Source organism: Lytechinus pictus, unplaced genomic scaffold, assembly GCF_037042905.1.
Source record: "Lytechinus pictus isolate F3 Inbred unplaced genomic scaffold, Lp3.0 scaffold_112, whole genome shotgun sequence".
NCBI classification, from domain to species: Eukaryota; Metazoa; Echinodermata; class Echinoidea; order Temnopleuroida; family Toxopneustidae; genus Lytechinus; species Lytechinus pictus.
The window spans coordinates 57,501-61,036 of record NW_026974232.1 but is presented as its reverse complement, the minus strand read 5'-3'; positions in this window follow the sequence as shown (position 1 = coordinate 61,036).

Genomic DNA, 3,536 nt, shown 5'->3' with positions numbered 1-3,536 from the left:
AGGAGCCCCTGCCCACCTCGGAGAGGAAGAGCGGGTGCCCAACCTCGACGTACGGGGGGCTAGTGGACTGGTGTTGGGCTGGGTGTCGCTCACGAGCCCCTGAAAACGCCGGAGTGGAAGGGCTAGTGCCTAACCTCGACGTACGGGGCCCTGGCCGACTGGAGGGGGGCTGGCTGTCGCTCAAGAGCCGCTGCCGACGTCGGAGAAGTAGTTCGAGTGACTGGCTTCGACGTACGGGGGGGCTAGTGGACTGGAGTTGGGCTGGCTGTCGCCCAGGAGCCCCTGCCCACCTCGGAGAGGAAGAGCGGGTGCCCAACCTCGACGTACGGGGGGCTAGTGGACTGGTGTTGGGCTGGCTGTCGCCCAGGAGCCCCTGCCCACCTCGGAGAGGAAGAGCGGGTGCCCAACCTCGACGTACGGGGGGCTAGTGGACTGGTGTTGGGCTGGGTGTCGCTCACGAGCCCCTGAAAACGCCGGAGTGGAAGGGCTAGTGCCTAACCTCGACGTACGGGGCCCTGGCCGACTGGAGGTGGGCTGGCTGTCGCTCAAGAGCCGCTGCCGACGTCGGAGAAGTAGTTCGAGTGACTGGCTTCGACGTACGGGGGGCTAGTGGACTGGAGGTGAGCTGGCTGTCGCTCAGGAGCCCCTGCCGACGTCGGAGAAGTAGTTCGAGTGACTGGCTTCGACGTACGGGGGGGCTAGCGGACTGGTGTTGGGCTGGCTGTCGCTCAGGAGCCCCTGCCCACCTCGGAGAGGAAGAGCGGGTGCCCAACCTCGACGTACGGGGGGCTAGTGGACTGGTGTTGGGCTGGCTGTCGCTCAGGAGCCCCTGAAAACGTCGGAGAAGTAGTGCGAGTGCCTGGCTTCGACGTACGGGGGGGCTAGTGGACTGGAGGTGGGCTGGCTGTCGCTCAAGAGCCGCTGCCGACGTCGGAGAAGTAGTTCGAGTGACTGGCTTCGACGTACGCGGGGCTAGTGGACAGGAGGTGAGCTGGCTGTCGCCCAGGAGCCCCTGCCGACGTCGGAGAAGTAGTGCGAGTGCCTGGCTTCGACGTACGGGGGGGCTAGTGGACTGGAGGTGAGCTGGCTGTCGCTCAGGAGTCCCTGCCGACGTCGGAGAAGTAGGGCGAGTGCCTGGCTTCGACGTACGGGGGGCTAGTGGACTGGAGGTGAGCTGGCTGTCGCCCAGGAGCCCCTGCCCACCTCGGAGAGGAAGAGCGGGTGCCCAACCTCGACGAACGGGGGGCTAGTGGACTGGTGTTGGGCTGGGTGTCGCTCAACAGCCCCTGCCCACCTCGGAGAGGAAGAGCGGGTGCCTAACCTCGACGTACGGGGGGCTAGTGGACTGGTGTTGGGCTGGCTGTCGCTCAGGAGCCCCTGCCGACGTCGGAGAAGTAGTGCGAGTGACTGGCTTCGACGTACGGGGGGCTAGCGGACTGGAGGTGGGCTGTGTCCCGCTCAAGAGCCCCTGCCGACGTCGGAGAGGAAGAGCGGGTGCCTGGGCTCGACCTACGGGGGGCTAGTGGACTGGAGGTGAGCTGGCTGTCGCTCAAAAGCCCCTGGAAACGTCGGAGAGGAAGAGCGGCTGCCCGGTCTGGAGGACGGGACCCTGGCCCACTGCTGTTGGGCTGTGACCCGCTCAACAGCCCTGCCCGCCTCGGAGTGTAATGGCGGCTGCCTGCCCTCGAGGTACGGTGCCCTGGCCGTCTGGAGTTGGCCAGGGTGTCGATGCCGAGTCGGAGAGGTAGAGCGAGTGCCTGGCCTCGACCTACGGGGGCCTGGCCGACCGCTGTTGGGCTGGCCGTCGCTCAACAGCCCATGCCGACATCTGAAGTGAAGAGCGTGTGCCTGGTCTCGACCTACGGGGGGCTGGCCCTCTGGTGTTTGGCTGGCTGTCGCTCAAATGCCCCTGAAAAGGTCAAGGAGGTAAAGCGGGTGCCTGGCCTCTACCTACGCCTGGCTGTCGGACTGGAGGTGGACAGGCTGCCGCTCAGGAGCCCCTGCCCACCTCGGAGGGGGTGAGCGAGTGGCTGGCCTCGACATACGGGGCCCTGGCCCTCTGCTGTTGGGCTGTGTCTCCCTCAACAGCCCCTGCCCACCTCGGAGAGGAAGAGCGGGTGCCTAACCTCGACGTACGGGGGGCTAGTGGACTGGTGTTGGGCTGGCTGTCGCTCAGGAGCCGCTGCCAACCTCGGACTGGAAGAGCGAGTGCCTGGCCTCGACCTACGGGGCCCTGGCCGACTGGTGTTGGGCTGGCTGTCGCTCAGAGCCGCTGCCAACGTCGGAGAAGTAGTTCGAGTGACTGGCTTCGACGTACGGGGGGCTAGCGGACTGGAGGTGGGCTGTGTGTCGCTCAAGAGCCCCTGCCGACGTCTGAAGTGAAGAGCGGGTGCCTGGTCTCGACCTACGGGGGGCTAGTGACTGGAGGTGAGCTGGCTGTCGCTCAGGAGCCCCTGCAAACGTCGGAGAGGACGAGCAGGTGCCTGGCGTCGACCTACGGCTGGCTGTCGGACTGGAGGTGGGCTGGCTGTCGCTCAAAAGCCCCTGGAAACGTCGGAGAGGAAGAGCGGCTGCCCGGTCTGGAGGTACGGGACCCTGGCCCACTGCTGTTGGGCTGTGTCTCCCTCAAAAGCCCCTGCCCACCTCGGAGAGGAAGAGCGGTTGCCTGCCTTCGACGTACGGGGCCCTGGCCGTCTGCTGTTGGGCTGTGTCTCCCTCAAAAGCCCCTGCCCACTCTGAGTTCGAGTGCGGGTGCCTGCCTTCGACATAGGGGGCCCTGGCCCTCTGCTGTTGGGCTGTGTCTCCCTCAAAAGCCCCTGCCCACCTCGGAGAGGTAGAGCGGTTGCCTGCCTTCGACGTACGGGGCCCTGGCCGTCTGCTGTTGGGCTGTGTCTCCCTCAAAAGCCCTTGCCCACCTCGGAGAGGATGACCGAGTGGCTGGCCTCGAACCACGCCGACCTGGCCGACTGGTGTTGGGCTGGCTGTCGCTCAAGAGCCCCTGTCGACTCCTGAGAGGAAGAGCGGGTGCCCGGCTTCAACGTACGGGGCCCTGTCGGACTGGAGGAGGGCAGGCTCTCCCCTGCCCACCTCGGAGTTTAAAGTCGGGTGCCGGGCATCGACCTCCCCCGCCCTGTCGGCCCGGCAGGTGGCTGGCCTCCCGCTCGAAGCCCCAGCCTTCCTCCGAGGGAAAGTCCGGCACCCTGGCCTCGACCTCCCCCGCCCTGTCGGCCCGGCAGGTGGCTGGCCTCCCGCTCGAAGCCCCAGCCTTCCTCCGAGGGAAAGTCCGGCACCCTGGCCTCGACCTCCCCCGCCCTGTCGGCCCGGCAGGTGGCTGGCCTCCCGATCGAAGCCCCAGCCTTCCTCGGAGAGCATGTCCGGCATCCTGGCCGCCATTTACGGGGGCCTGCCGGCCTGGACATCCATGCTGTCGACATAGAATGCGCGACAGAGTCGAGTCCGATTCCAAGGTCCCTTCACCGGGAGCCCACTCGCCTGGCACCGCCTTCCGATTCCCGCCAGCCTGCACGGGCTCGCTC